Source organism: Molossus molossus, unplaced genomic scaffold (assembly GCF_014108415.1).
Source record: "Molossus molossus isolate mMolMol1 unplaced genomic scaffold, mMolMol1.p scaffold_m16_p_11, whole genome shotgun sequence".
In the NCBI taxonomy this organism is placed as follows: domain Eukaryota; kingdom Metazoa; phylum Chordata; class Mammalia; order Chiroptera; family Molossidae; genus Molossus; species Molossus molossus.
Window position 1 is genome coordinate 52,922,120 of NW_023425346.1, and position 12,632 is coordinate 52,934,751.

At 40.5% G+C, this 12,632-nt stretch overlaps 1 protein-coding gene across 5 annotated transcripts in view; it reads left to right on the forward strand.

Annotated features, from left to right (window-relative positions):
- FAM126B (family with sequence similarity 126 member B) overlaps positions 1-12,632 on the forward strand; it is a 60,923-nt gene that overhangs the window by 5,633 nt on the left and 42,658 nt on the right. The window contains exon 1 of one of the 5 annotated variants that reach the window (XM_036253897.1): positions 7,801-7,825. The exons of the other annotated variants lie outside the window; for them this stretch is intronic. The gene's annotated coding sequence lies outside the window, so the exon portion shown is untranslated. Of the gene's footprint in view, positions 1-7,800; positions 7,826-12,632 lie in introns of those variants that run through there. 5 annotated transcript variants of the gene reach the window in all.

Consider the following 12,632-nt stretch of genomic DNA (forward strand, 5'->3'; position numbering starts at 1 on the left):
AAAGAGATGAAGAGCAGATTAATGTTGCCAGGGGTTAGGGATCAGGGAGAGGGAGTGGGTGACTACAAGGGAGTCTCTTGGTAATAGAACAGTTCTGTATCTTGATTTTGGTGGTAAGTCTACAGATCTACATGTGTTATAAAATTTTATAGACCTACACACACAGAGAGAAATGAGTGCTTGTAAAACTGGTGATATGTGAATAACCTCTGTGGACTGTACCAATGTTCATTTCCTAGACTTGCAGTTTTACAATAGTTATACAACATGTTGCCATTGGAGGAAACTGGGCAATGGATACATGGTACCTTCCTGTGAGTCAGTCTATAACTATTTCAGAATAAAGTTTTTTAAAAGGGTTGTTACAAGGATTAAATGAGCAAACATATGTAAGGTTCTCATTACAGTACTTGGTGCATCATAAATACATAATAAATATAGTAGCAGTAACAGTAGCAGCAGTGATAGTTCAGGCCTCTAACCTCTTATTGGATTCTCACTAGGACCATTGTAACAGTCTTCTTATTTGTTGCCCTGCTCTCAGTCTTATCTCCCTCCAGTCCATTCTAAAATGCAACCATAGTGCCACCTATTACTCCACACAAAAATCTTTTAATGACTCCGTATTGTATTTTCATACATTAATTTCTCTTTTTTAGTCATAGTTGAATGAAGCATTGGAGGCAGCATGACCTCCAGGATGCTATAATAGGTGAGTTAAAGATAAAAACAGAAGCTTGGCCAGTGTGGCTCAGCTGGATGAGCATAATAGGGTGCACCAGGAGGTTGCCAGTTTGATTCCTAGTCAAGGCTCATTGCCTGGGTTGTGTGCTTAATCCCCTGTAGAGGGCGTGCAGGAGGCTGCTGATCTATGTTTTTCTCTCCATCTCCCTTCTCACTCTCTAAAATCAATAAAAACATATTTTAAAAAATGAAAACAGAAATATCTCAAGTAATTTTTCTCAACGTCAAGAAACTATTAAGTATTGTTATTTTAAAGTTTATTTAGTGTTGCTGTCTTACACACCACTCCAAAAGTTAATGACTTAGGACAAAAAGATTATTTTTCATGATTCTATAGGTTGGCTGAACAGTTGAATCTACTTGGAGAATTGACTGAGTTGCAAAGTCCAAGATGTCCTCACTCACATGTTTGCAATTGGTGCTGGCTGTCTTATTAAAGTGTTACAGTCTTCTCAGTGTGGCTTTTCTTCCTCTAGTAGGCTAGTCTGGCATCCTTAAGAGGCATTCTCAGGGTAGTGTTCTAAATATGTGAAGGTGAAAGCTGCAAGACTTCAAGGCCTCTTTGAGGCTTAGGCTTTAGGACTTAGGTTAATATAATAATGGCCCTTTACCACATTCTTTTGGAAGAACTCCTGTCTCAATCAGTTTGGGCTGTCATAACAAAGTACCATAGACTGGGTAGCTTTAACAATAAACATTTATTTCTCACGGTTCTGGAGGCTGGACGTCCAATATCAAGATGCCAGAAAAATTGTGCATCTGCTGAGGGCCCACTTCCTTATTCTGAGATAGCTGTATTTTTACTATGTCACCATGTGGCAGAAAGGGTGAGAGAGCTCTCTGGGTGCCTCTTTTTATAAGGGCACGAATCCCATTCAGGAGAGCTCTACTCTTATGACCTAAGTACCTCCCAAAGGCCCCACTTTTTAATACCATCACATTGGGGCTTAGTATTTCAATATATGAATTTTGGAGAGATGCATGAAAAGTCCATAATGGTAGTGCATGGAGATATTGGATCATTTTCTATTTTCTTAATGTAAGGATGAGAGAGAGTCCAAAAATTGCCACAATCACTATAAAAGTTTTTGAAAAGCTTTGCTGAGACTTAATAAGTAAAAACAAAAACAAAAAAAGACATTAAGTGGCAAACAATGTAGGACAGATTCAAATTCTTCATGAAGTAGTCTGCATAATAATCAGCCTTATCTGATTGTTGTAATATAGCAGTGTTTCCTGAAAATTTAAAGGAGTTTAATCTGTAGAAAGGTCACTTTTATTTTATTTTTTGTAAAGGTTTAAACCTAACTTTTTATTTTTATTTTTGTATAATTTGGTCTTTCTGGTCACAATTTTATAAGCCAAATTACTTTTCTAGAACATAACTCCCAAATGTTGGCAAGAAATTATAATACTATATTAAGAAATTTTGTCAGTGTACTAAATTGCTCTAAACACACTGCTATATTACAACAATCAGATAAGGCTGATTATTATGCAGACTACATCATGAAGAATTTGAATCTGTCCTACATTGTTTGCCACTTAATGTCTTTTTTTTGTGTTTTTGTTTTTACTTATTAAGTCTCAGCAAAGCTTTTCAAAAACTCTTATAGTGATTGTGGCAATTTTTGGACTCTCTCTCACCCTTTCTGGCATCTTGATCTTGGACTGAACTATAATGGTGGTGTACCTTCACAGACTACAGGCTCTTTGTTCAGGCTTGCTTCTTACTCTATTCCCTGTTTCTGTGGAAACATCTTATACTTTATCAGCATTAAACTGAAGTATAGCTGAGATGGCTGTTGGTATCTTAGACCACATATTTGTTGCTGGGGTCTCTTTCTTATATTATTAGTTAGGAATTGTGTTTGGCTGCTAGAAACAGAGATAAGAAATAACCATTGCTTAAACAAGATAGTAATTCATTTCTTTGTTTTGTGAAAACCATTAGGAAATTGGCTGTGTAGGACTGATATGGTAACTCCATAGAGTTGTCAAGGACCGGTCTCCTTCTCTCCTTTTCCTTATTACGTGGCTTCCATTTTCAAGATCAAAGAATGGTTGCTGGACATCCAGCGATCACATTCATGTTTTAGGCAGAAGGAAGGAGAAAGAAAGGTAGAGGACAAAAAGGTCACACCTCTCTTTTAAGAAGTACTTCTAGAATTCCTTATACATTATCTCCTCTGATCTGACTGATCAGAACTTAAGTCATTTGGCCATAAATAAGGTTCAGCTGAGCATATAGACTAGAACAGTAGGGGTCAAGGTGGGGATCTATATTAAATGGGAACTAGTAATCTTTGCCATACTTGCTTCCTGTCTTCTCTGCTGAGTCTGCTGCAGACTGCCCAATAGTTGCTGTTAAGCCCTTTATTCAGTAGACATGAATTAAATGCTAACTATGTGCTGGTCCCTATTAGGAACTAGAAATACAAACACAACTGAGAAATATTCCCTTCCCTAAAGAAGTTATGGTTTAATAATAGGACGAAAAAACCTTTATACAGTTTTCTGAGAACAGAAGATACTAAGTACAATGGGCTTTTAGACTAGTTTGCTACTATGATTCTGCCTACCTCATCAATTTATAAGAGGCTTAAGATGGAAAGGAAGAGGTGACCCCCTTTAGAAAAGCAATATTACTGGGAAGAAATCAACTGTTCCCTGCTTCGTAAGGGGAAGGAATAGGGCCTGTTTTCCTTCCCGAAAGCCAGTAGAAAGAGGTCCTAAAAAATCATTCTTCAATGTTTTGTGTGTTTTTAAGAAAGACTGTTGTTGGAAACTGCATTTTTATCCAGGATTGGGCAGAAGCTCTTTAGCCAGAGAAATGTGTGCAGTAGGGATGAGCATAAATGATATTTTCATGTCTGCAGCAACTATAATTTCTTCTGAAAATACCTGTGCTATGTATTGGTGACCAAGTCATAGACAATACTATGTGTTTTGTTTTGTTTTGTTGTTTTGCCTACATCCATAATAAAATAAATGTTAAATTTTAGTAGGACATTAGTAAAAAGAAAGATATAGTTGTTTTTGTTTTTTTATCCTCACCTGAGGACACTTTTTCATATTTTGTTCAGCTAGAGTGGGAGGGAGAGAGAGAGAGAGAGAAACATTGATGTAAAAGGGACATAGCGAGTGGTTGCCACCCGCATGACCCAACCATGGCCAGGGACAAACTGCAACCGAGGTATGTGCCCTTAGTGGGAACCGAACCCGGGTCTCTCTGGACCGCAGGCTGATGCTCTAACCGCTGAGCCAAACTAGCCAGGGCAAAAAGAAAGATATAATTATTTCTTAAAAGTTTGTGAACTTTATTCACAGGTCCCTGGGCGGCGGGCGGGGGGGGGGGGTGTCTATGCATTACTGGTGGGGTACTCTCTGCGTCCTCACCTGTTGCCAGTGAAACTAGGCTTCTTGGGGTGTAGCTGGAATAAGAATTTCCAGAGGCCCCCATGGGAGGATGAGTTTTATTTCTGTGGAATTAAACCCCTGAGTTTCTAAGGTTCCATCTCCCTCCATATCACCAAGGAAAAAGTCCCATTTCATCTTCAGCAGAGCTAGGATTTAAAACCACTGCCCAGAGCCTCCATTCCATATTGAAGCACAGTTCAGTATAGCTAGCTTAGCTTGTGTTCCCAGCTGCAGCCCATTGTGTGTGAAGTCTGCATGGCCATGGGCCATGCGGTTTCTAGGACCACATGGTTATGGAGGGAGCATGGGCGAGTGCAAGGAAGCAGGACCAAAGCAAAAGGAATAAGAGATTGAGAATTCCTTCATCTGCAGGTTTGTTTGTTTTTTTAAATCCTCACCCAAGGATATTTTTCTGTTTATCATCAGAGTGGGAGGGAGGGAGAGAGAGAAGGAGAGAGAGAGAGTAACATCAATATGAGAGAGACATATCTTCCAGGTGTCTCCCATGTGACCCGACCAGGGCCGGGACCAACCTCAACCAAGGTATGTGTCCTTCACCAGAACTGAACCTACAACTCATTGGTCTGCGAGCTGACGTTCTAAATGCTGAGCTAAACCAGCTAGGGCTGCAGATTTTAACCTTCTAAGAATCTGCATGCTTGCAGTGGCTCCACCTACTCTAGCCAGTTATCTTTTTCTCAAGTTAGACTGACAGGCAAGTATTTTCCCTATGTCACCCCGACTTTACTGCACATGCGTACATCTTTTCTTTTGTTGGACCCCTTTCCCCAGTGATTTGCAGGGAATGGACCAGTGGTTCCCTGGGAAGTGTAAAGTTGCAGCTTCCTGGTAAAGCTGTCCAGATGACCATGCTTATGATGTCTGGCCTTCCTTTTATTTCTTTTCTATTATTAATACTAGGAACTAGTTAATTACAACAGTAATGTATGGACTCTAGGTTGAGAATTTGTGAGTGAGGGGAAAGGATACTGGGTTGTATGCCAAGAAAAGGCTTTATAAAGGAGATAACTGAGTCTTGAAAGAAGAATAGAGTATTTAGGCTAGAAGGTAGTTGAAGGACATTCCAGTGGGGAAGGTAGCTTAAAATGCATGGAGGTGTGAAGTAGCCTGGTATATCATGGAATTGTAAATTAACATTGGTGAGGGGAAGTCTGTATTGAGCCAAGGTATAATTTCTATTCCTGCTCACAGGGCCATTTTGTTCATAATCATATTGAACAAGTACTTGCGTGGCAGACCCTGTCTAACCAAACCATAGATCTATACCTCTGGTCATTTCTTTTTAGGTGTGGTGAACAACCAGTGTAACTTTTTGAAAATCTGCCTGCTGGGAGGATTTCCCTTTTCTCCTGTCTTACAGGGCCACCTCTGTGTAGGGGTAATGCCAGCATATCATAGGAACCTTGTGTAAACCAGGCCTGAATTTGTATTTCTTTCTTTGATAGGGAACTAAACAAGGCCGTAGATGAAGGGAGAGTTGACATGTAGCAGATGTGCATCTGATGACGAGTGTCTGAAACATTTGTTTAAAGACTTATTTGTGCTTTTAGGGCTCTAACCTTATTGTATGTACAACTATTGTAGTTAGGATAAGCCACTTATGTAGTGGTATTAATCAATCTTCAAATGATGGCTTAAAATTTTTTAAAAGTTTATTCTCATGTAAATCTGCTTCAAGTCTGGATGACTCCAGGGCAGCTGTTTTCCATATGATGGGTCAGCAGTGCACCTCTATATGTATCTTGCTTTTTTTTTTCTTTTTAACTCATAGTGGCAAGAGAAGAACAGGCTGGAGAGTTCATGCAGGCAATTAAATTCTTCTACAGGAATCATTTCTGCTAATTGGTTAAAGCTAGTTATGAAATCACATCTGACTTAAAGGTAAAGAAGTATAGTTTTTCTCACGTGCCCTGAAGGAGAGGAAAAGCTGATATTTCACCTATAATATAACTTCCACGTATGACGGAAAACTGCTAGTACATTCAACTTTATGGCTTGATGGGTCAGAACAGCCAGTTCTTAAGAGTAGATCAAGTCACATGATCATGTTGGTGCCCCCCTACCAGGGCCCAAAAGCCAAGTAAGGAGCTCTTTCTTAAAAGTAGAATAATTATGTGCCGAAGAGGCTATAGCTTTATTCTAAAGAACTGATAAATTAAGTCACTTTTCCTTCTCCTGGTTGTTTTCAATCAGGAGGCTATAGCTTTATTCTAAAGAACTGATAAATTATGTCACTTTTCCTTCTCCTGGTTTTCAATTGGGGGGCAGTTTTGCTCCCCTTGGGAAGTCTATTATTTTCTATTCTCTGGAAGACTTTGTAAAAGCTTGGTGCTGTTTCCTCATTGTCTAGAAGACTTCACTTGTGAAACCATTGGCATTTGAGATTTTCTTTATGGGAAGATTTTTTTTTTTTATCCTCGGGGACATTTTTGCATTTATCTTCAGATAGAACGGAAGGGAGAGAGGGAGGAAGAGAGAGAGAAATACCGATGTGAGAGAGAGACACATTGAATGGTTGCCACCCGCAAAACCCCAACTGGGGCCGGGGACAAACTGCACCCGAGGTACATTGCCCTTATGGGAACTGAACCCAGAATGCTCTAACCTCTGAGCCAAACCTGCCAGGGCTATGGGAAGATTTTTAATAACAGGTTTTATTTTTTTAATTGCCATGGAGCTATTTGGATATTCTATTTCTTTCAGTATTGCTAATGTATATATTTTTAAGACGTGTTTATTACATGCTAAGTGTCACATTTATTGGCATAAAGTTTATCATGTCATTATCTTTTTGATGTCTAAAAATTCTGTTTTCTCCTTTTCCTTAATTAGTATTACTAGGGGTTTGTCAATTTTATTAATCTTTTCAAAGAACCAACTCTTGGCCTCGTTGACTTTTTTTCTCTGTTGTGTGCTTGTTTTCTGTTTCATTCATTTGCTGTTTTCACTAGCTTATTAAGATGGAATACTATGCAGCTATAAAAAAGAAGGATCTTTTACCCTTTGAGACAGCATGGAGGGACCTGGAGAGTATTATGCTGAGTGAAATAAGCCAGTCAGAGAAAGACAAATATCACATGATCTCACTTGTATGTGGAATCTAATGAACAAAATAAACTGATGAACAAAATAGACCCAGAGATGTGGAGTTATGGAACAGACTGACGAATCTCAGAGGGAAGAGGGGTGGTGGGAAGAGATTAACCAAAAAACTTATATACGTATATGTATAACCCATGGACACAGACAATAGTGAGGTAAAGGGAGTGGGGTGGGGCTCGAGCAGGGTGGAGGGGGTCAGTAGGGGAAAAGGGGGGACATCTGTAATACTTTCAACAATAAAGATAAATTAGAAAAAAAATAATAAAAGCTTGAACCATTGTTTTTCATCCTCTGCTAATACAGACAGTGTTAGCTTTGCAAGATACCAGGTTAAGGGAAACTCATGCATGTAGAAGCTATGTCTTTGTTTTATATGTACAAATTGGGAACTTCTTGCATATGCAATTACGGCTATAACTACATCTCACAAGTTTTAATATATCTTCCTTAGGATTGAGTTCAATATATTTACTAATTTTAGTTTTGATTTCTTCTTTGACCCATAGATTTATTTAGAAGTATAATTTTAAATTTCCAGGTAGGTGGTGTTTATTTTAGGTTTTTATTTATTAATGTTTTGTTGTTGTTGTTAATGAACTCTAGTTGTGGTTAAAGAATGCGCTGAATGGCATCATCATTTTTGAAGTGTGTTGAGGCTTTCCTTATGGCCCAGTATGTGGTCAGTTTTGATAAATGTGTCATGCACCCTTGAAAAGAGTGAATTTCTTTTGTTGCTGGGTAAAATGTTCTATATAGGTCCTTTAGGTCATTCTTGTTAATTGCTTTATTCATATCTTACTGGTTATTTATTGCTTTTTCTATCAATACAGGGAGAGATGCATTGAGGTCTCTATGATTATGGATTTGTCTATGTCTTCTAATTTTGAAAATTCTTGCTTTGTGTATTTTGAGATTATTTTGGGGTATATACAAGTATATTATGATTGTAATATCTTCCTTTGGATTGACCCTTTATCACTATGTAATATTTCTTTTATCTATGGTAATTATTCTTGCCTTAAAGTCTACTTTCTTTGGTATTGGTAGAGTATATTAGTTTCCTTTTATGTGTATACTAGTGTTGCATGGTGTATTTTTTACATCCTATACTTTCAGTTTTTCTGTGTAGTTATATTTGAAGTGTGTCTCTTTTTTAAAAGTGTGCTCAGTCTTTTACTTAGAATTTTTTGTTTGTTTTAAAATTTTTCTTTTATTAATTTTTTTAGAGACATGGAAAGGAGAGGGAGCAAGAGATAGAAACATCGATGAGAGAGAACATTGATTGGCTGCCTCCTGCATGCCCCCTACTGGAGATTGGGCCCACAACCTGGGCATGTACCCTGACCAGGAATCAAACCAACGACCTCTTGGTGCCTGGCTCAAGCAGCCAGGCTACTTAGAATTTTTTGTCCATATAGTGTAATACAGTTACTATATAATTGTGTTTATATGTGTAAGCTTAGTATTATTTGCTATTTGGCCCATCTTTTTTTTTTCCTTCTTCTTTCTTGCCTGATTTTACATTAATTAAATATTCTATTTTTTTCTCTAACTATTCCATTGGTCTGTCTATGCTTATGATGCTGGTACCACACTGTTTTGATTACTGCAGCTTTGTAGTGAGTTTTCTTTTTTAGATTGCCACATTTTATTTTTTAATTAAAAAATTTCTTTTCAATTTCAGTTTATATTCAGTGTTATTATTATTTTTTATCCTCACCCAAGGACATTTTTTCATTTTTTGTTCAGATAGAGTGGGAAGGAAAGAGAAGAAGAGAGAGAGACAGAGAGAGAAACATCTACGTGAAAGGGATACATCGAGTGGCTGCCTCCCGCAGGGCTGGGGACAAACCGCAACCGAGGTACGTGCCCTTAGTGGGAACCAAACCCGGGTCTCTCTGGACCTCAGGCCGACACTCTAACCACTGAGCCAAACCGGCCAGGGCTTCAGTATTATTTTGTATTAATTTCAGGTGTATAGCATTGTGGTTATGATACCCGAGGGATGAGTGGGCCAGATCCCTCTGAGACTCGTGGGTAGGAGGTTCTTGGGGTGCAGTCTGAATAAGCATATTCAGAAGTCCCCATGGGAGAATGAATGGTTTTTACTGGCATGGAATTATATTTCTGGGATTATAAAGTCCTATGTCCCTCAATCCAGTCCTGGAAGAGGGGCAGTGGTAGAATCAGTAAGGCCCGAAATAAGGCCAGAGTATATGTTGTCTGCTCCATGATGCAGCCGGGTCCAGATCAGACATTAGGCTAGGTCAGTCCATTAGTCCATTGTATGGATCCCACATGGCTGCTGGCCTCATAGGGAAATGCAGGGCATGGGAGCCCCACAAGCATGTCTGTGCAGGCAGCAAGGGGGAGAGAGAGCAAGAACAGAAGAGAGCTTTCCTTCTAGGAGGTTAAATATTCAGGTTTCTTTAGTTTGCAGTGGCCACGTCTATTCTGGCCACTGACGTGCTCCCAGGTGTGATGGACAGGTAGGCACCTCCCACTCAGACCTTACTGGGCATGGCTCTAAACTGCCTTTGTCAGGTCGTTTTCCCCATCGATTGGCTGGCGGGGAATAAACCTGGAGTGTTAAACTATAGCTTTCTGGCAAAGCTGTATAAATGGCATGCCCGTATTACCTGGTCTTTCTTTAATTTCTTTCCTGTTAAATGATAACCAGGTTATTGCACCAGTATCAGTTAGACAATCATATACTTTACAAAGTATTTCCCCTGGTTGTTTCCAGTACCCAAATAGCACCATACAGAATTATTACAATATTATTGACTATATTTCCTGTGCCGTATGCAGTAAGCTTTAAAATCAGGAAGTTTGAGTTGTCCACTTTTGTTCTTTTTCAAGATTATTTTGGCTAATCAGGGTGCCTTGAGGTGCTATATGAATTTTAGGATGGATTTTTCTTAAAATAAAGTAATTGGGGTCCATCTGCCCCCAGCTATGGGCTGGGCAGCACACAGGGAATGTTTGCATTGCCTGCCTTTGAGGGGCCCAGGCAGTGGCCACTGCCACTGCCGCCACTCACATAACAGGCCAGGCCCTGGGGCAAGAAGCACAACTCATCTGGCAGCTTCTGGTGCCACCTGTGCCCAGGATCACTTGGTGTCTCATGTGGTGTCCTAGGCAATGGCCTAGGCCAGGGTGCAGGTTTGTTAGGCTACCCTGATCCGTCTTCCCTGGAGGACCCTGATGATGGTGCAGTGGCAGGCTAAGTGGAGCACCACCCATATATAGCCCTTGCTTGGGACCTGCCTCCATATCGGAGATGCGCCACCCTGACTGAGGCTTCCTCCTTGGTGCTCAGCAGCTGTGATGGGCTGGTATGTGAATTTCTCCTCAATTTAAAAAACCCCAAACTCTCAAGCCACTCTAACCAACTCAGCCCAGAGCAGACAGTGCTGCTGTGGGAGAGTCACTGAACTCATCCCTGCTTCCTGAGACCCCTTTCTGCTGCTTCCCATTCTGGATTCTCTGGAAAAGGTACTTCCTTCTGCCTTCAGTCTATTCGGCCCCAACCATTGCATGGATTCATCCATCTGGCTGAGTTCTCTTTTAGAAAAAGTTAAAGAAAAGGACTTTCAGTCAAAATGACCGTAGATAAACGCGGTATGGCGTCCTCCCACAACCATATCAAAGTTACAACTAAACTACAGAACAACCATCATTCAAAACCGCCGGAAATCAAGCTAACTGGAATTCCTATAACTACAGAATTAAAGAAGCAACCACACCGTGACTGGTAGGCGGAAGGGCTGGCCCCACACCCACATGTGGTGGATAAAAATCAGGAGGGATACCTCGGCCGAGAAGATCCTCCCTGAGGACTGAGGGGTCCCCATCCCACACCAGGCACCCAGCTCAGGGTTTCAGTGCCAGGAAGATAATCTCCATCACTTCTAGCTGTAAAACCAGTGGGAACTGAGGTGAGGGAGGCTGAGGCTGCAGCTGCAGGAGCCCCCAGACAACTCCTCTTAAAGGACCCACACATGGACTTATTCGGACTCACTCCCTTCAGTCTCCGGCGTGGGGGAGACAGTTTGAAAGGACCTGAGTTGAAAACAACTCAGAAGAACTGAGTTGTTTGGCATTGGAGCTAGGGCTGGAGAGGCAGCTGCTGTCAGAGGCCTTTGTTCCTTTGGTGAGCCCTTCCCTGGGGCGGCAGACATCTGGGACTTGGGCAACCTGGCTCACACTGTTTGCCCCGCGCTGGTGATTCCCTGAGGCCTTACCCCACCCAACTTTCAGGGCCACCCAAGCTGTTGCCAGTTGCTTAACCATAGGATTGGCCTGTCTTGCATCCTGCTTCAGGTTTTCCTAAATTCTTTCAAACAAGCAGCACCTGGTCTCAGCTAGCCCCATACCTCTTGTTAAGTAATACATAGAAACAAACAGAGGGAGGCAGCCAAAATGAGACAAAGAAACAGACATCTGTTCCCAAATGAAAGAACAGAACAAAACTCCAGGAGAAGAACTAAGTAAAATGGAGGTAAGCAGTCTAACAGATGCTGAGTTCAAAACACTGCTTATAAGGATGCTCAATGAACTTAGTGAGAACCTCAGCGAACTTAGTGAGGGCCTCAAAAGCATAAAAAAGGACCAGTCAGAAATGAAGGATGCATTAACTGAAATAAAGAATAATTTACACAGATTCAATGGTAGAGTAGGTAAAGCCAAGAAGCAAACCATCAATTTGGAATATATGGAAGCAAAAACACCCAGTCAGAACAACAAAAAGAAAAAAGAATCCAAAAAAATGAGGATAGTGTAAGGAGCCTATGGGACAACTTCGAGCGTGCCAACATTCGCATCTTGGGGGTGCCAGAAGGAGAAGAGAGAGAACAAGAAATTGAAAACCTATTTGAAACAATAATGGAAGAAAACTTTCCTAACTTGGTGAAGGAAACAGACATACAAGTCCAGGAAACACAGAGAGTCCCACACAAGATGAACCCCAAGAGACCCACACCAAGATACATCATCATCAAAATGCAAAAGGTTCGAGGCAAAGAGAATCTTAAAAGCAGCAAGAGAAAAGCAGTTAGTTACCTACAAGGGAACCCCCAAAAGACTGTCAGCTGATTTCTCAAAAGAAACTTTTCAGGCCAGAACGGAGTGGCAAGAAATATTCAGAGTGATGAAAAGCAAGAACCTACAACCAAGATTACTCTATCCTGCAAAGCTGTCATTTAGAATCGATGGCCATATAAAGAGTTTCCCAGACAAGGAAAAGCTAAAGGAGTTCATCACCACCAAACCATTATTATATGAAATGTTGAAGGGTTTTCTTGAAGAGAAAGATAAAAAATATGAGCAAACAAAATGGCAAT